Source organism: Pezoporus wallicus, unplaced genomic scaffold (genome assembly GCF_028554395.1).
Source record: "Pezoporus wallicus isolate ANWC-B61680 ecotype Strahan unplaced genomic scaffold, APGP_CSIRO_Pwel_v1 scaffold_3294, whole genome shotgun sequence".
Taxonomy (NCBI): Eukaryota; Metazoa; Chordata; class Aves; order Psittaciformes; family Psittacidae; genus Pezoporus; species Pezoporus wallicus.
In genome coordinates, this window is record NW_026635478.1 from 2,047,187 (window position 1) to 2,067,608 (window position 20,422).

Below are 20,422 nucleotides of genomic sequence, written 5' to 3' on the forward strand. Positions count from 1 at the left end.
ATAATCCTGCTTCATGTTACAGTTGGTATCTGTGTGTGCAAACTTTATTACTTAATATTAAATTGAAAAGACCTCAGTGATAACGCTTGCTGCATTTTTTTTTATGAATCTTTCATTAAAAGTTGAACACTTAGAAATTCCTCCCAGAGTGTCTGCCTTGCTCTGTATTTTTTTTTTAGGAAACGAATGTCAAGGCAGTGGTTTGTTTTGTAATGAATTACACTTAATTTTCCCAGAGTAAGAGATCAGTGTGTTGCTATAAAACAGTGTACTGTCTAAAAGCAGTTCTGGAGGATTATAGTGACTTTCTGAGGGCTTAACTTTACACTGACTAGTAGAACCATTATAATTGGATCCATTTTAAATTCATGTGTTCTTGTTGCTTTGGATAAGAACTGTTTGAATGAGTTTGTTCAAAGTCTTGCACCAAAATAGTGGTAAATTAGAAGCAGTTTGATTACTTGAGATTGATTCAGTTTGCATAAACAAGCCCTTGAAGCATCAGTGCTTCATTTTTTTTTCCTCCCCTTCCTCTCCCTTAGTCCACACCTCTCTGACCACCTGAAAAGAGTTAAATTGGCTCTTTGAAGGCTTTTTCTTGTGTGCCAGCAGCAGTAGTGCTGGGAATTGGGCGGAAGGGCTACTGCAACTGTTTGGCCTCAAGTGGACTTTCTGCCTAGTAAAATTTCCTATTCTTTCCTGCAGCTGCAAAGCATTAAAATGATAATGAATGTGCTATCTGCATTCCATATTCAGTTTTGCTCCTCACTTTTCATCAAGGAAGACTTCATATTGCATCTGCCAAGGTAGGGAAGTCCAAGGAATTGCAGTTCAGAAATTAAGGACCCTGAGGTAGCAGCTCACTTCTGTCTCGTCTTTTCATTTACACTTTAAACAGCCTTCAGAGAGATGGGCTGCTGCTTCTGGGACCCAGTGAGGAAAGTGAGGAATAGATAAAAGCTAAAGTTGTCGTGGAGTGACCTAAATGGAACAGCTGGCAAAAGTATAGAGGAGATCCTCCAGGGTACTGAATTATACCTTCAGGCTTGGATTAGTAGGATGTTTAACAAAGAGATCCATTTGCCAAAAGGATCTCTGCCTGGCTTTTAATTATGGAACTAGCACTTCCTTCAACATTTGTAAATTACTGAGCTTTTTTTCCTCTTGTAAGGTGTAGGGTAGCGATTGCTGGCTTTGGGCTCTTGCTTCTGCTTTTCTCAAACAAAAATTTTTGCATGCTCTTGATTTAACCCTATGAAAACTGGGGACATGAAACATTTCAACTGTTATTATGTTATGAATATTGAGATATATGATCTATAGACAAAATACATAGTAACTTTACGTATCTGTTTCTTTGCTTATAATCCTGCTTTCTAGTATTTGAAGTAGGATGAAACTTTTCTTTAAATTGAGGAAAACAGTATTTATAGGATTTTTTTAGTCATATGTATCCACCGTATTTTAGTTAACAATAGTAGGTATGTAGCACCCAACTTTTTTAATTTTAGTAGCTAGATATCTCCATCCCTTTGCATAATTTACAGTAGAGAAATGCAGGAGAAGGAAAAGAGTGGGGCTGCATATGTGAGAAATTCTTTTTTGAACTAGCCAGATTTCATAGAATTTTTTTTTTTAGGTATCCATTATGTCTGTTTTCACCTAATGCTGCCATGCATTTATTAAACCTCGATACCAAAAAAAAAAAAAAATCCAAATTGCAGGAAATAGTGATGCTGCGGCATGATAGAAAGTTTTCAAATGAGTGGCACATCAGGACAATCCATGGTGAAGTAATAATGTATGCTGTATATGTGTTCAGTGAAGAGATGCTCCTAAATGTGTCTGTTTATATTTACCAGTGTAGTCAGGCAGAAGAGATGGAGCAACGTAGTAAAGTATTTCTGGAAAGTCTGTTGGAATACTTACTGTATTTGACTACTTGAAGCTAAAAAATACTAACAAACAGGTGGGTGGCAGGGGGGGAGGCTAGAATGTTGTCACAGTACTCACTTCCTACAGAGTATAACATCTAAAATAAACACTGTTAGTCATTACAACTTCTGTTTTGCTCTTTTGAAAAAGCATTTGCTAAACAGGGCAAGTTCTTTCAGAGATGGGCCACATAAGTTTGTTTTGATGATATTCACTGTTTATTGATGTTGATAACTCTTGAGAGACTGGACAGCTGCTTACTGATTTGTATGACGCATAGGTGAGTGTTTCTTTCTTGAAACATTAAAATGGAAAAAAGGTGAAGTTACAACATTGTTTCCCATTGCCCCCAGTGAGGATGGCATAGGGATCTGCATATAGTTTTAAGCTGGCCTGATAATTGTTTAGAAGTTATCTTGTTCAGCATTCTAACATTTTACTACATTAGCAGTTATCGTGATTATTGAAAACAATTCAAGATTTTATTCCTTCCACAATCTTTATTTTTCTTCTGAATGCTCTGTCAATATTCTCTACATGTTCTACTGTGCCAATAGCCAAATTAGACGTTAATAAACTTTTAACTGAAGTATATGTTAAGCATATTTCATAAAAGAACAAGTCACGCTTTTCTATATAGAGAAAACTTCTGAATAGTGATACATGCATTGTACTGCATATGATTGCAAACCACACTGCAATTTTTATAGCTATATAGGGTTAGACCTTAAAGCTGTAAAGAATTTTTTTTTTCAAACTGAAGTTTTTAGCGAAAGCTACGTATTCCATGGTGAGAATCTGCACATGATTAAAATGTGTTGTATATCCCTCCCCAAAATTTACTCTGCAATCAAGGCACAAGATGCATGCTGACTAGTCTGAGTAAATGTATTATAGTCTGAGTAAATGTATTATGGTCTGAATAAATGCATTATACTACCATTATACTACTTCATTCATCTCTTTTTTTCCTGTTGGGGGGTGGAGGAAGGAGGAGGGAGAGGAGGGAGTTTAAAGCAGGCAAATATGACAGATTCATTTTAGGCTTCTGTTAAAAATCAGTAATTGCCTAGGCATTTTTTCTTTTTTTATCATAGAAGATTATCTGCAACTTGATAATTGCATTTTTTTGTCCATCAGACTTGTGTAGTTTTCTGAAAGAGTGCATAACAGAGAACTGAGTTTGAATAACTTGAATAGCTGCATATGAAAACTCTTGGAGTCTAATGTTACAATGACTACTCCTTTTCAACAGAAATGAAAATTCTGTTATGAATATACAGTTTCTTACACTGCTTTAATGTGGCTTTTGTAGTTTTTGGAGGGTTTCAAATTCTAGTTTGGGAGTGAGGGAAAGAGGAAGAAAGGATGTGAAACTTGTAGTTCTTCTGGTAAAACGTTGAAAGGCAAGGCAGAATGTTTTTGAAGTATTTACTACTTTACATTCTTGAAATGGGTGGTGGGAGAAATTTCTAGAAGCTTGTCTTTAAACTAAACTAAAATATGCCTTCTTTGAAGAAGTTAAATTGAAAATGAAGTGAAGGCATTTTCGTTTGAAATTGCATGACTGGAAATGAGAATGCGTTGGGCCATTATGTTCAACAGTTCAAAAATTGCTTGAGGAAACATTAACTTTTAAAGTCCTGTTTGAATAATCACTAAATCTTTGGTCAGAAATGAATCCAGTCTTCCATGCAGAAACACTGAGGAAAACATTTATATGAAAAAACATAGTCCAATTTCTGAAAATACAGACCAATTAGTGAGATTTAATTTAGATATTTGTCACTGAGTATGCATCACGTGCATCTTCGAACTGATTTACCATTATTTCCTTGTCTTATTTGGAAAAAGAGACTCCTACTTATTGAAATATTACTGAAGAATCTAGCTTTCCCCACAAATTACACACTTTTTGCATAAATGTGCCTAATTACCTGAATTCAGTTTTGATTAGCAGTGTTAATTGATGCAGCTGTGGATGGGCTCTGTTTACCTAAATTACCATGTGCAAACAGCAATACGTCTGAAAGTGAATATGCTAAACTGAAAATACTAATTAGCTAAGACAGATTGTTATTCAAGTCACATCTCAGAGCCTTTTAATGAAAGCCTGAATGTGTCAGGGCTTTATGATATTCAGACAGAAATGTCTATATTACATATGAATTCTAAATTTAATTCATGGGAACAGATGGGATGTCGGCCGGGGTTCTTCGCTATCGCTTCCAGTATTAATGTGAATATTTTACTCTTCTGGAGACATTTTTCTGTGTATGTGAGAGAGAGGAGGGAGGAACTAATTGTGTGCATTGACAATGTGCCAGCCAAGAACATCTAACTCTATTTTTGACCGACATATTTGCAAATTATAGCCACCTACTTTCCCAGACTGAAGATAAACTATTTTGCATATTTGATAAAGATAGTAAGTGTAATAAAACCAAATAAAAGTTAAACAGATCTCAGTAACAAAGATATCTTTTGTAACAACAGAGATTTTTCCTTTTGCAACAATAATAAAAATATGTCAGTTTTTGATATGAGAGGAGGATTGGGCTTCGCATTTCAAATTGTTGTGGAAAAGCTTTTAATTACATTAAACTTTGTTGTGAAATACGAATGCAGATTATTTTCTCAATATTATTATTTTTCAATTTTATTAAGAACAGTACAGGTTTAGGTATTCAGATAATGCACTTAATCCCTCTTATTAATTCTGTTGGACACAGAACTGTAAATAAGTTTGAAAGTAGTATATAAGTACATCCATTGACTTAAGTGTTCTTAATATAGATCAGCAGCTGTACTGCATATGCCCAGTCTTCAATCCATTTATTCTTAGTTTTGCTTCAGAGCCTGAATGTTCAGAGGTCAGCTCCCATGTGAAACTCAGTAATTCCATCAGAAGCTTTTCCCACAACGTCTTGTCAAAATGCAAAGTAAGGATTATAAGTACTATGCCTAACTATTTGTACCAATATAATAGTTACAGTCATAATGTTTTAATTTTCATACTTGGACAGTTCCAACATAAATGTTCTCAAGATATCTGTAATGTAGGTAGCTATGGCTATAGTTGTAATAAGTATCAGATCTTTTGACCTAATTTGGTCAGAATCTGTCTTCTTCTGTCTGTTGCAATGGGAAAACTGACTGTTATTCCACAGTTATGGTGAACATAGTGAAGTGAATTTTGCTTGGTTACTTAATTTTGGGAGCACTATGATCCCTTTTCAAAAGGTTCAATAGCTCTGTTTTTGTGTAAGCTGACACGTAGAGCTGATCATATTTTCTGCAAGTAATTATCTAAGCTCCCGAGCTTTATACGTGAATCCTTGTCATGGCCTCTTGTACTTCATTGGTGTAGGCTTTACAGATGGAGCATATGCCTAAATAAATCAGCCACACATAACCACATTGTTCAGCTGGCAATTAACTCAGGCTAAAGAGGAGAACAGTAGTGGTGCGAGTCAGTTGTGGACCACACTGATAAAAGAATCACTTTGTTCTTATTACAGTTGAAATATATAAGTGATCCTCTATAATGAACTGTCTCTTCAGTCCAGACATCTGACCTAGAAAAGAGCTTTTATCCCAAATAAATCATATTTATCAGGAGTTCTGAGTCATAAAATGTGATACTAGACCATTTAATGACAAGTATTTCACCACTCTCAATAAAGCTTGACTTCCTTATGCAAGGTGCAGCTGAAAGAGTAAATGAGAAGCATTACCTTCTGGAGCGCAGAAAGGGGAAGAGGGGGACATATAAATCCAAACAAGTTTTGAGATGGAACTTGAAAAACTCCTGAAAAGTTCCATCTAATGATCACTTTAACCAGTAAAATATTGAAATAAATTAGACTGGTAGTCTAAAGGAAGAACAGATTATTTAAAAGGATCTACTGAGGACTTTTTTCCAAAGAAAGTAAGGTAGCAGCTTCCACATAAAGGTTTTGAGAAAGCCAACGCTTAATGCAGAAAATCTCTCCAAACTTTGACCTTTACTCAACCATCATTTGAGAGCAGAATCACTGAGAGTGCAGTATTTGCTTTGAGCCTTCAGAACAGGAGTTAAGGCCAGAATCTTAATGGCAGCAACTGCAGATAAACAATTTAAGAGAACATACAGAACCTAAATGATATTTCTACCTTTCTGTAACCTTTAATTCAGCTGGTTGATCAGCTGCTACTCAGGACATCTATATGATACAGCTGCAGAAGTTGGCTTAGCATTACAATGGGATCTTGTTTCTGTCCAAGAAATTAAAGGTGTGTATGGTATCTTAGAATCACAGAATCATAGAATAATTAGGGTTGGAAAGGACCTTTAGATCATCTATTTCCAACACCCCTGCCATGGGGAGGGACACCTTACTAAATCATATCACACAAGGCCTCGTCCAACCTGGTCTTGAACACTGCCAGGGATGGAACATTCACAACCTCCCTGGGCAACCTATTCCAGTGCCTCACCACACTACCAGGAAAGAGTTTCCTTCTTATATCCAATCTAAACTTCCCCTGTTTAAGTTTTAACCCATTACCCCTTGTCCTATCACTACAGTTTCTAATGAAGAGTCCGTCTCCAGCATCCCTATAGGCCCCCTTCAGATACTGGAAGGCTGCTATGAGGTCTCCATGCAGCCTTCTCTTCTCCAGGCTGAACAGCCCCAACTTCCTCAGCCTGTCTTCAAACGGGAGGTGCTCCAGTCCCCTGATCATCCTCATGGCCCTTCTCTGGACTTGTTCCAACAGTTCCATGTCCTTTTTATGTTGAGGACACCAGAACTGCACACAATACTCCAGGTGAGGTCTCACAAGAGCAGAGTAGAGGGGCAGGATCACCTCCTTCGACCTGCTGGTCACACTCCTTTTGATGCAGCCCAGGATATGGTTGGCTTTCTGGGCTGCAAGCGCATACACTGCCGGCTCATGTTCATTTTCTCATCAACCAACACCCCCAAGTCCTTCTCCACACGACTGCTCTGAATCTCTTCTCTGCCCAACCTGTAGCTGTGCCTGGGATTGCTCTGACCCAGGTGCAGGACCTTGCACTTGGCATGGTTAAACTTCATGAGGTTGGCATCAGCCCACCTCACAAGCGTGTCAAGGTCCCTCTGGATGGCATTCCTTCCCTCCAGGGTATCAACCGAACCACACAGCTTGGTGTCATTGGCAAACTTGCTGAGGGCACACTCAATCCCACTGTCTGTGTCAGCGATGAAGATGTTAAACAAGACCGGTCCCAACACCGATCCCTGAGGGACGCCACTCCTTACTGGTCTCCATGTGGACATTGAGCCATTGACCGCAACTGATCCCCTCTGTTGTGATGTTTCCACTGGATTCAAGGTTTCTGCTGTTGTGAACTCAGTGCACTGTTTCTGATCTTCAAAGCAATTAATGTGTCAGTATTGGCTCTATTGGCTACCTCTTCAACTTGCCAAGGTACTACTCAAAGCAAGGAGCATGCTATTGCTGTACTGGGAAATCTCTTTATAGACTGCAAATCAAAAAGCATCCTCTGCTTTTATAAATAATAATTGACATTTTTCATATCTATCTTAATTCAGTATGATGGAATTTTGAGGTCTGGTCTGCCTGTGTTCTGAAGTACTTTTTTTGTTATAAGTTTACAGGAACACCTTGCATTCACTTGCAGGAAAGCACGTACAATTCAGTTATTCACTTGATCTTTTTTTTTTTTTTTAAGTCACTTTTAGTCTACTTCTATTGTTCAATTTCTTGTGCTTCCATCACATCAAAACTGAGAACAAAACATTTCTTCTTTTTCTCATTACTGGTTTTTGCTGCGTCTACTTTTAAATTAAATTTCCTAAAGTTTTCTCTGTTCTTTAATACAGACAACATCATTCTGTGACATAATTTCTATGCATGAATTACAATAAAATCTTTTTATCTAAAATTACTTTCAACTGTATAAAATCACGTGAGATAGTAAGAGAAGTAAAACTGGGGTAAGTCAGTACAATATTCTCTGTCAGAGGAGATATATTCTGGTTTTTGTGTGGTGGTCCATGTCTGTGCAGGAGGAATGTTCAGAAAGGAAGACTCAGTTAGGTAAATAAATTTCCTTCTTAGTTTACTCTATTAGCTCCTTTGTCAATCACACTTGAAAGTTCTAGTCTTCTTTTAGTCTTTGCATAGCTCCACTCTGACTACATTCTCCTTCATTTTTATTATGTATTTCATAGTCCTTCATTTATTACTTTATTACATTTATTATTATTTCCTCCATCTGCACTGGACATTGAGGATTAAATCAATGCTGCTGGAATCTTCTCTTCTAGCAAATACTCTGTGTGTGTGTGCACGTGAGTATGCATGTGTATGAACCTATGATATACATACTTTGGGCCAGTTTGTATTTTAGACAGAACTGTCATGAAATGAATAAACCTCAACATGAGACAGTAAATTTTCTTATGTTAGATTGTCTATTAATGAACTATTTCAGGTGTCAATTTTCAGTTGTGCAATTTGAGAAGTAGAATAAGCAGTATCCATATTTGCATTTAGTTTAATTCTTTCCAGAGTGTGTATGTGCTGACTGATGCCTCTGTGGTAGTTTTGAACCAGTCTGCGTGTGGCATTTTTATGTTGCCCTAAACATAGGACATTTCATTTGGGTGTTATAAGTTACATGACTTTTGAATAATGCCTTTTCTAAGCCTGCAAACTCTCAGAAGGAAAATTACATGAGCAGATAAAAATATGCCTAAGTGCATTTAGACTAGTGAATAAGCCTGCGTAAAAAGTTGTGTTTTGCATAGTATAGTGAGTGTGTTTCTATTTGCATTTGGTATATTCATGTGTGTGCAGGTACACATGCACAGTCCATCAAAATGTCTGCAAAGATCACATGGAGATTTTTAAGATCTCATCACCTCACTCTTCTTTTTCTTGCCAATTCCACTTTGAGTCACCGTCATTCCAAAATTTGGAGCATTTTTTCAACATTTCCCATTTTCTTTTTCCACATATCCTGCAAAAAAAAAGTTATTTTTCTTTTAGATGAAAATTTTCTGTATGCTTCTTAGTCTCTAGAGTAGTATCAGACTATTTTTATATTAATTTTGGTTTTGAGTGTGAGAACTGTACTTTTGGAAAGAAGGAAGGAGGCTCAGCCAAATTCCCAGTAGAACAAAATATTTCCTTTCAAGCACATGAGTTCTCGGATATGAAAAAGAAAATTTTGATACCATCATTACCTTTTTTCTGTTAGATTGTATAGTTTTAATTTTTTTTTGCCATGATTATCCTTTTCCTTTTGGATCTGCACAGCTTGAGTCTGCCTTCAACCATGTCAGTGTGTTGTAAGATGTTATGCATGATCTTAATTATTTCCCCATTTCCTCATTATAGTACAAACTTTGATTCCTTACTTGAACAATATATATCTCTGTAAGTGCTCTTTCATCTCTTTTTAAAAAAAAGATGTGTCTCCATGCATGTGTGGAGGAGGGATAAAAAGAAGTTTTTAGGAAAGTCACTTGGTTTCTCTTTCATTTCCAACTTCTGTTTCATCTGGATCAGCTGTGAGGCCTCTGAGAGACCAAAGTGAAGAATGTGATGGGTTCTAGTCTGTATTGTGGTGTTGTTCTCCTAGCTGCGGGCTCCTGGTACAACTTCGATACAAATAATAAAATATAACAGTGCTTTTGTACAAGCTACATGTCATGGAGGAGAACCATAAATATCAACAGTACCATTTTAATGGTTGTGCTTGTGTGTCAGTGCCGTACACTGTAAAGTGAACAAATAATGGAATGTCATTGTCATGGGCAGCTAAAATATAATCAAAACATGATAGTTTTTAAGTTTTTCAGGGCAACAGTTATATCGACTGTTGCTTGTACAGTACAAAGACCATTCATTCTGGGCCTTACTTGTCATATAAATATTAAATATTTATAGATGTATACATATTTATATACACATATTACATAACTGAAAGGTTGGTTTTGCTTGACAAAAAAGGGAATCCAACAAAAAGAAAATGCATATTACTCCTTTCTAGCTTTGGTGTGGCTGGGGAGGGGTCAGTGTTCTGTCACATCAGAAAGTGAAAAGTGGTTCACCAAACCTATGTTAAACAAATGATTGAACTCCTGAATTAACAGTATAGACATTAAGGAAAGCCTGACCTTAAAAAGAGATTTTCTTACCGTGGCTACTATGTCTAAATTATTTTAAAACTGAACTTTTGCAGTAGAACCCACAGAGAGTGAACTTCACTCAGACTGAAGTCAGAGGCCTAAAAAAGACACACATCTTTTCGCAAAACAAATTTGAAAAAGAAATCTGTGGTGTTTGTACTGCATTATATAAACTTTACTTTGTTTGATGAGATGATGAACAGCATGAGGAGAACTTGGCTGCATCTCCATTATACTTTTGTAGGGCAGCCAAGCATTTCACTCACCCATATGTTCTGGGTTCCAAAATAAGTTATCACAGAATCATAGAACAATTAGGGTTGGAAAGGACCTTAAGATCATCTCGTTCCAACCCCCCTGCCATGGGGAGGGGCACCTCATACTAAACCATGTCACTCAAGACTCTGTCCAATCTGGCCTTGAACACTGCCAGGGATGGAGCATTCACAACCTCCCTGGGCAACCTATTCCAGTGCCTCACCATTCTCACACTGAAGAACTTCTTCCTTATATCCAATCTAAAATTTCCCTGTTTAAGTTTTAACCTGTTACACCTTGTCCTATCACTACAGTCTCTGATGAAGAGTCCCTCTCTGGAATCCTTGCAGGCCCCTTCAGATACTGGAAGGCTGCTATGAGGTCTCCACGCAGCCTTCTCTTCTCCAGGCTGAACAGCCCCAACTTTCTCAGCCTGTCTTCATACGGGAGGTGCTCCAGTCCCCTGATCATCCTCGTGGCCTCCTCTGGGCTTGTTCCAACAGTTCCATGTCCTTTTTATGTTGAGGACACCAGAACTGTACACAATACTCCAAGTGAGGTCTCATGAGAGCAGAGTAGAGGTTGGCTTTCTGGGCTGTGAGCACGCACTAAAGCTGGCTTATGTTGTTTTTCATTGACCAGCACCCCTAAATCCTCCACAGGGCTGCTCTTAATCTCTTCTCCACCCAACCTGTAGCTGTGCTTGGGATTGCCCTGACCCAGATGTAGGACCATGCAGTTGGCTTGGTTGAACTTCATAAGGTTGGCATCAGCCCACCTCACAAGCGTGTTGAGGTCCGTCTCGATGGCATTCCTTCCTTCCAGCGTATCAACTGAACCACACAGCTTGGTGTCATTGGCACATTTGCTGAGGGTGCACTCAATCCCACTGTCCATGTCACCAACAAAGATGTTGAACAGTATCGGTCCCAGCATCGAACCCTGAGGGACACCACTCCTTACTGGTCTCCATGTGGACATTGAGCCATTGACCACAACTCTTTGTGTGCGGCCATCCAGCCAATTCCTCATCCACTAAGTGGTCCATCCACTAAATTGCAGTCTCTCCAGTTTATAGACAAGGATGTCATGCAGGACAGTGCAAGCTTTGCACAAGTTCAGGTAGATGATGTCAGCTGCTTTGCCCCTACTCATCAGTTATGCAGCCCCATCATAGAAGGCCACCAAATTGGTCAGGCAGGATTTGCCCTTACTGAAGCCATGCTGGCTGTCGCCAACTGCCTTGTTTTTCATGTTCCTTAGCATGCCTTCCAGGAGAATCTGCTCCAAGATTTTGCCAGGCACAGAGGTGAGACTGACTGGTCTGTAATTCCCCGGGTCATCCATTTTCCCCTTCTTGAAAATGGGTGTTATATTTCCCTTTTTCCACTCATTGGGAACTTCATCTGACTGCCATGTTTTTTCAAATATGCTGGGCAGTGTTCTAGCAATTTCATTCACCATTTTCTTTGGGATACACAGATGGATTTCATCATGTCCCATGGACTTGTGCACATTCAGGTTCCTAAGATGGCCTTGAACCTGATCCTCTCCTACAATGAGCCGAAGGGCTTCCTTCTCACAGTCCTTGCATCGGCCTTCCAAGACTTGAGTGGCATGGCTAGACCTCTGAAGTTCTAATAACAAAAAACTAATGTGCAAAAACAAGGATTCTATTTTGTTATGTAATTATTTGTTGTGTGTACAACTTGGAGAACATTCAACAGTTCACCAAAGAAAGATTCTTTCTGGCCACTGAAAATGACTGCCGATTAGAATGATATATTCACTTTTTTTCTCAGAAAGACAGAAAAATTCATGTGTTAGCAGCTGTTGATGATGCAAATATTCAGGTTCGCATTCTCCATGTGATCAATCAACATTGAATTACTGGTTGAAATGCTGAGAGAAAAAATTGGTTATAAATTCTTTCTGTACCTATACATGGTTTTAGACATCCTTCATTAGAGACTTTAATTACAAGAAAAGATTTTCTCTTTCTGCCCACTAAACATGCATAAAATCTTATCAGTTTCTGCTGCAGCACATACAGTATTTTAATTGCATTTCATTGTTCCCAAACCTAATTTGTTGGAAGTTAATTTTAATGATACTGGAGCTGGGAGCTGAATCTGTGTTTGCATGAGAGAATTTGGTAAGATGGATTTTTATGCATAGTAAATCCACAAGTTGGGTCTTATGTCTTTAAGAAGGTGTAATTTATTTTAAGAATGAGTGCGTATTTATTTAAGACATAAACATTATATCTAGTAAGTGTACTACAGCCTTTTTTGAGTGCTTTAATTCTTCTGTATAACACAAAATTGGCAGGCTGAAATTATGCACATGAGAGAGTGGCTTTTAAGACAGAGCAAATTGTTAGTAAATATTTAACTGACACAGAATCATAGAATCATTTAGGTTGGAAAAGACCTTTAAGGAAACTGAACAGATCTATTCTGTAGAATGCAAAATGGACTTAGTTGCCTCAGTGTGATGTAGGAAGCTGGAATGTTTTCTGTGCTTTCTTCCTATATTAAGCTTTAAAAAAAAATAAAATCTTGAAGACACTCTTTCAATTTTTTAAGTAGTCTTTGAATCCTGGCTGATTTGAGAGAAGGGACAAAATAAGTGAGGGTCTCACAAAGATAGAATTAGGTGGCATCACATTACTGTGTTGCAAACGACATCAAAATATGTTGGAGGAATATCCATTGGAAATTGAGCCTCTGAAAAGAATTTTTTTTTTTTTTCCTTGACCGTTCCCTATTTTAATGATGAATAAGGGTTTGTGGTTTTTTTGGTAAAAAGCCTCACAGGGTTCATGAGGGGGATGACAGAACTTAATTTCTCTATCACTCCTGTTGTTAAAAAGTTAGAGGAGTAAAAATCACAATATTGTCATGTTGCTGCAGAAACCAGAAAGTTCCTCTGTAGTTACACATCTGTGATCTTAAAAAGTCTAAATTCCTATTCTGTTTCAGCATCATCCTGAAGCTGACAGTGAGAGCGTGATAAAAAGAAAGAGTAGTAGAGGCTAAATCATTATAAATCTAGTATGGGATTACCTCTCCCCAGTCCCCTTTCCATATTTCTGTATAAATAGGTGCACATGTCCTTTTTCAAAAGCTTCCTAAATTGTTGAAGAAAGTATTGCATTTAAATGGTCCATGTGTCTTTTCTATTCGAGAACAGTCCCATTTCAATTTAAAGTATTAGCTTCCATTAGAGGAACAGTTCCCATGCTTTTTGTTCCTCACTGCAGCTAAGCCGTTTTGATTTCCTTTCAGAGTTACAAAGTTCTGGAGGAGTGAATATATATGTGACTCTTCCACTGCAATTTCTTGTTACTCTAGGAATATATAGAGCTTTGAGGGAGGGAACATGACCATATGGAAATGGCTTTCTTATCCAAGTGGAAACAGTTTAGTCAGCTTTCAGGTGGGCTCCGTAAACATAATACAGTAGAGGAGCTTATAGAGCTGTACTTTAATGACCATTAAAATTGCATTTGCAGTGAATTCAGAGCCAGGATACAGTGAATACTGATGATTTGTATTACGAATGGAAGACAAATGTCTTCTGAGCAAAAGAAAATCTAATGTTAATTAAACTTTTGTAGGGGTTGGGGTGGGTAATTCTGCTTTTGTGTTGTTAAATCTCCTTTGATTTTAATTGCATGACAGAAAAATTGACTGTAAGTGTAATGTTAGCAAATGTTCATATTTGATTATGAGCATCTGTGTATGCTATGTCAACGAATTTAATGCTTTTAATTGGGGTGGCTTTGCCTTTTTTTTTTTTTCTTCTTTTTTTCCCTCCAGTTCAGCCACACTGATAACAAAGGTTGTACTATCAGTGTGTTCAAGGTCATTCTTATAATCTGTTCAGTGAGAGCTGCTCCCCTTTAGGTGAAAAGAAAAATCAACTGAGCTTACCTAAAATTGACTAGGAAATCCTATTACACTTACTGAATTTCAGTTATATATTTCAGATTCACATGGAATTCGATGAACGCTCAGATTAAATATGAAAAACTGTAGCAAGTTTCCAATGATATGCACAGGTTCTTTTCCCCCTTTTGTGGCTGATTTAGAGAAACAAGGCACATTCTTTTCAGAGATGGCAAAGGATAAACTCAAATGATTAATATTAAAACATACCTAACACTGTGGTATGTTTAGAACTGGAAACAAAGGTAGGATATGTCTTATCCATCTGTCTTGCCTCCCTGTGCATCTCTCTGTCTCTCTAGAGCAAGTCAATAAAAATTATTAGAGCTGGCATCTCACAAACGTGCACCCTTAAACCATGAAGCAATAATACTGTGAGGGAAATTTTTTTCTGACCTTTTCAAATTACATCCAACTGTCTAGGGAATTTCTCAGTGACTAGGGGTAATAAGGTTCAATCCATTTTGCTGGTTGGCTTCAAATTTAGCTCCTCAGAAGCCCTAACTTATCTATTCTTTTTATCTTGGCCTTGGCGTCTATTCAGTACAGTAATCCATGCATCTAATCTTTTTTTCTTTTTTTCTCCCTTCTCAGGTTTAGCTTGGGGATCACATTGTGAAATGTGCAGCCATGAAAGGCCTTCCATTTACTGCACCCTTCAAAACGAAATATTAGCATGGGAGCTAAGCTGGTATGTTGCCTTTGAGAGGCTCTTGTTGAATTTAATTAGCTTTTACATTTCATCTCCATCTCGCATCTCGGCTTTCACTATTGTATGTGATTTAGGCTTCAGTGACTTTCATTATTTAAAAGTTTTCCAACTTAGCTGTGCCACCTTAGAATACCAAGGGGGAAATAAAGTTTCAAGTTCATTGTCTTAAATTGACTTCTGTTTAGTTTTTGTGATGCGAGCTCAGAAACAATAGAGACACAACCTTCCAGCAAGTTAGTGAATCATTCGAGTGAGAAAGGCAAACAAGTATTTATGCATGGCTTGTTTCTTGCTGTACTCCATGAAGTAAAACTGGAAATGGATAAAGGATATTTTTAGCAAAATATTTACTAGAGTATTTTGATGGCAAATATTTTATATCTAGGAGAAAGTGCTTTCTTTTCAACTCATTTGGATATTTGTTTTCATTTTAGTGACTTGCGCAGGGTATGTTGGAGTAGTGACTTCAAGTTACGGTTCACAAGTAACTTCAGGACAGCATGAGGAGCGCTGTCAATAAGAAATGGTAAGCTCTTGGCTTTTAACTTATTCCCCATGTGGTTAGGACCTAGAGATTTGTTTCATTTCAGGTAAGGGAAGGTCACAAAATTGGCTTTTGCTGCTGTTTCTTCCCCCGAGTTTTAAGTCTGTGTTTAGTTATATCTGATATGCTGTTGAATGACCTGCAGAATATTGAAAGTGAACGCATATCAAAAAGCACCTGTAAAACATTTGCTTTTAATCATGCAAGAAATATAGTTGAAGACATATGCAGCTAGCTTACGTATAATCACATGACAAAGCAGTAGCTACAAAGAGATTTGGTAAGGACAGGTGGTGGGTTTTTTTCATTTTTGTTTCGATTCTCCCCTCCAAAGTGTAGGGGAACATGGTCAGATGGATTAAGCACAGAACTGGGAGTTTATAGATATTGTCCCTGTATGTAAATGGACCCCTAGTAGGCCTATAATGTTTGTTGAGTTTCTTAATCATTTTCCATCATAACCTTGGCTTCAGCAAAAAACTGTCCTCAGAAGAGGATGACCACAGGGTGCAGTCTATTTCATTGTCTTAAACTGATTCAGCTGAAATAAAATAGGTTCATTTTAAGTCATAATGTACCAATATCATTGATATTAGCCGTGTTAAAAGTGGGATACTCAGTAATCTCAAAGCCAGTCATATGTTGAGTATATCTTTAATTCTGAAATTAATTTAAGGAAAAGAGAATCCCACATTGGCAAGCCTTCTTGTTGTTTCTTTAGTGTCCTTACTGTCACATCATGAAAAGAAGTGTTGCTAAATGGACTGCTCCAGATATATTTTTAGGCAAGCAGGAATAAGCATTTCAAAATTATTTTATGAGTTTAGTACAAAAGATAACTATATTGGCAGTGGGCTAGATGTTGTTGGAGATAATATGAAAGGATGTATACAAACACACAACTTGTCACTAAATTATAGTCAATTAAATGAATATTTGTGCAGATATGTTGATTTACTTTCAAATTGTGGAAGCTCAACTGATATATGTAGAAGTTATTCCTTAGAAGAACAGTTTTGCTGCTCTTAATTCTACATGAATTAGTCTTCTCCTGGCACTCCAGCATTCAGGTTGGCCTCCAGATGTGGAGACCAGCAACCCAAAAGGGTCCATAGTTTGCCAGGTGTATCAGAGGACTAAAATGCCTCATGGAAGAAGCCAGTTTTAGCATCTGAAAGCAATGACTCTGGTTTTGACTGTATGTATATTTCTTCTTACAGTAGGTGCTTGAAAAATGTATAATAAATACACCTCATAATATTTCAGGCAGAAATACATAGGGATGGGATTATTTTGAATTAAGATGGTGGCAGTGTGAGGTTTTTTCCACTGGGCAAGTTCTTGTTTCCAGGACTCTTTCTAATTTGTAATCCTGAATGCTGGACAGAAGCAGTTCCATCGACAGTTCTTTCTACCATACTGATGATTTTCAGCTCATAAGTGTGGAAAGCAAATTTGAAATGAGAAGGAGAAAGGATTTTTTTTTCCTTCCTATTTATTTACATTCTGTTTATCACAGTATATGTTGCATAAAAGGAACTCTGTGGTGATATCTGTGTTTACATTTCATTTATTGAAGTGGTTGTTTACCAGTAGTTACAAGCTGTGGACAACAATTGAGCTAAATCTGTTGTCCCCTTGGAATGTAGTTGAATAGTTTTTCCTTTGCCAAAGCCAAGCTTCCTGGATCACTGAAGATCCTGAAACCTCAGAACTCTATTCTGGTTTTTGGTATTACTGGAGAAGATCAATCTCTTCTTTGCAAACTAAGCAATTCTTGAAAGTAATGGATTTAAAAAAATTAATAATAAAAATTAAATGCAACTATTTTTCAAATAAAACATACTACATTATGTTTTATAGTAGGAAAAGTAACAATAGAAGTCCTTATGTCTGTGGTTTAATGTCTGGTTTTATAGCTTTGTTTTCTATTCTGTCATTTATGATCTTTATTAATTGAAAGTCCATCAAAAGGAAAACAAAATGGGTGCCAGGGATAGGTAAATGAAAAACTGTGTTTCAGCTTTGCTCTTTTTCCTCAGTTCTTAAAAAATACCTAGTTTAACAAATCTTTATGAGAGGAACGTTCTGTTGATTGAGTCAAAGTAACTTCTGTCCATGCATTAGTGGTGTTAAAATGGGAGATTGCATTGTGCACATCAAAGGGATTGTGTGAATGCTATTGATACACCATTCTTTATTGTTCTGTGTTATTTATATTTTCATCATTAATCTATAAAGCCTTAATAATTAGCTCTCTAATTTCCCAGGAAAAGTACGTTAATTTATTGAACTGACTGAAGGAAAAAAAAACAAAAAAACCAACAACAACAAAAAAAAGAAGCTGATCAATCTGGCATTGTAAGTTAATAGAATAGAACAAAGCGAGGTCGTAATTAGTTGAGAAAAGGACTTTCCTTGTTCATTCCAGTTTATAATAAAAAGTCCCTTGCTAAAGTGACTTAGAAAATAATGCATTCAGACTGAGCAGAATTACTGCCTAGCAGATTCTATTTATCTGTAGCTTAAAAAGCAGCTGCGTTTTTGTAAAAAGCAATGAATGTGGCAGTCCTACTTAAAGGTAGAAGAAAAAGAACACCCCTTGTTTTGTAATAAGGGGATTTTCAATTTAAAAAAGAGAGAGAAAGCCTGTTGTGTGAAGTATGGTTATTACATTCACTGTATTCTATCTCACCCACCAGGAGGCTAATAACGAAGGAGTCAGTGAAGGAGACCAATGCCATGAGGGTTATCTCGCAGCCCCAGATGCTGGATAAGTTGAAGGAGGCAGAATCACTTTTGGATGACATTCAGGAAGGCCTTGAATGATTATTTGGCAAAGAAAAGACTATTCTTTCCAAGGTAAACAGCCCATTTCATGGCTGCTGTCGGTGTTGGTTTAAAATACATTTATATAAGTACTTCTAAAGTTAATTTTTTATCATTTTTCAGGATTTTTCTCTGGATGCAACAGCGATCTCTCAGGAATCCTTTCTGAGATAAAGGATCCACTCCAAGTCCAACCACACCTAAGGAAATGCTTTGAAGGAATTGCCAAGCTCACTTTTAATCACGAGAAAGAAATTACCCACATGGAGTCAGCAGAAAATGAAAAAGTAGAGCTCGTGCTGCGAATAATTCCAGCAAGTGCCAAGGGGCTAGTTGAGAAATGGCTTCATGAGGTGAATATCTTTAGCTCTTACTTAGGGTTTAGTTACTGTATAATCATTTTCTCTTTTAGGAGCAATGAATATCATAAGCGTATTTCCTAACTAAATGGCTCTGTGAATATTTGTCAAGATGTTGACAGATTTCAGCCTTATTGTTGTTATTTATTGCAACTAATTTAGCATCTGCAAACCTGCAGAAATTAATTCTAATAAAAAGCTCTTAGAATCAGGTTGTCAACAGAAGTGGGTCTGTGTCTGAAACCATATATGTGAATATATGTTTGAGTCTACATGTATGTGTTTTTGTGCTTTTATGGTGTAATGTCTGCAGTTCAGGAGGATAACATTTAAAAAATCAGAGAAATGTAAAATTTTAAATGCCTCCCACCCTGCTGAAAGTGTGTCCCATTGTCCTGGAGGGGTTTAATTTCCCATCATTTTAACAAAAGGGAAGAGAAATTATGTCACTGATACCACCCTAACCTTTCCCCTTTGGGTCTCTCATCCGAATTCATTGGTTTCAGTATGAAATTAGTTTGGTGACCTTCTTTTTGTTTGCTTTGTTTAACCTTCCTCTGCCAGTAGATGGGAAAGGGCCCTTCCCTACTTTATTTTTCTGGGCCAAACCCCTATTTCCCTTCCCATGTGCTTCCTTTTCTCCTGAGGCAGGATCAGCCCCAGGAGTACCGCTTCCCCTTCGTCTGCTGCTGTGGGTGCTGGTTGTGTTCTCAGCGGCTTGTCCCTGGGTGCCCCCTGCACAAAGGCAAGTGGCAGGGATCAGCACACAGCTCTAGTGGGAGAGGGAAGGGGGAGCTGGGAACCGCTATTTTATACCCAGCCAATTCAGCAGAAGCTGGGAGGAGTCCCTGGGCAGCAAAACCCAGAGCAGGTGGTGGGTCAAAAGGGTTTGCCCCGGTATGTATTGTGTTTCTCCTGGCTGGGTGAGCAAAGCCCTCTTGTGAATCCCTTTCCCACCTAACAGGGCTGCATGGCAGCAACGTGCATGGCAGCTTCAGACTGAGCCTTTTAAGAATGGACTGCATGCAGTTTAAAATGGTCCATCTGCAGCATCATTCAGGGTAGGAAAGGGAAGAAAACAGGGCAGGGTTTAGGAGAGGCCAAACACTCCTGGCCTGTTCTTCATGTCAAGACGCTAGCTTGGTTATTGGACTAATTTCCAGTGCAAAGTTGTCTTCCTAGCCAGACCAAACCAACCCCCCAAAAAACCACACAACCAAGGAGCTGCAGTGGGTAAGTGGCTGTCCTGAGGAGCACAGAAAAAGCACAAATTCTCAGTACACCAAGCCTGCAATATACTTTTTAGTTTGTCTTTTTCCCACAAATGAAGCAGGGCTGGGGAAATTGAGCAGCTGTGTTTATTTTAATGCATCTCATTTAACCCTCTCCTGAAAACAAATTGGAAGGTTTGGGAGTGCATTAATCTGGACCCGATTAGTGTCTCTTTCACCCTCAAAAGTGCAACCTGAGATTAATGAATATAAACTAGAGTTTCATATGCAGTCTTTAAATCATTTGCATGTTTTATGCATGATAATTGAATTTATTTATGCACTTCCTCTCATTTAATGATTTTTTGCTCTTTTCTCTGCTATCAACATTATAGTATGCAAGAAATAGGATTTGGTAGGCAAGAAAGAATAGCA

General features: G+C 37.8%; 1 long non-coding RNA gene across 2 annotated transcripts in view; it reads left to right on the plus strand.

Annotated features, from left to right (window-relative positions):
- LOC130607327 (uncharacterized) overlaps window positions 1-19,662 on the plus strand; it is a 66,759-nt gene extending 47,097 nt beyond the window's left edge. For both annotated transcript variants that reach the window (XR_008974219.1, XR_008974220.1), the window contains 4 exons: window positions 14,927-15,023; window positions 15,479-15,570; window positions 18,291-18,450; window positions 18,541-19,662. This is a non-coding gene — a long non-coding RNA (uncharacterized LOC130607327). The remainder of the gene's footprint in view (window positions 1-14,926; window positions 15,024-15,478; window positions 15,571-18,290; window positions 18,451-18,540) is intronic.
- Window positions 19,663-20,422: the final 760 nt, after the last annotated feature.